We start from the raw sequence: 208 nt of genomic DNA, 5'->3' as shown, positions 1-208 counted from the left end.
GTGTGTGTGTGTGTGTGTGTGTGTGTGTGTGTGTGTGTGAGACGACGATGCTACTTAAAATTGTTTGTGGGGCTCATGAATAATTTACCAGTTAAAAGTCTGGACACATTATATTTTCACATTTCATGCAGTTACAAAAAATATACAGTGTACTATACTAAGTATATTTTGTATATTAAAAAATATATAAAAAGTATATATGTATGTG

Source organism: Sinocyclocheilus anshuiensis, unplaced genomic scaffold, assembly GCF_001515605.1.
Source record: "Sinocyclocheilus anshuiensis isolate Anshui unplaced genomic scaffold, SAMN03320099.WGS_v1.1 scaffold1561, whole genome shotgun sequence".
In the NCBI taxonomy this organism is placed as follows: Eukaryota; Metazoa; Chordata; class Actinopteri; order Cypriniformes; family Cyprinidae; genus Sinocyclocheilus; species Sinocyclocheilus anshuiensis.
The sequence above is the reverse complement of the archived record's forward strand: the minus strand, read 5'-3'. Positions refer to the sequence as shown.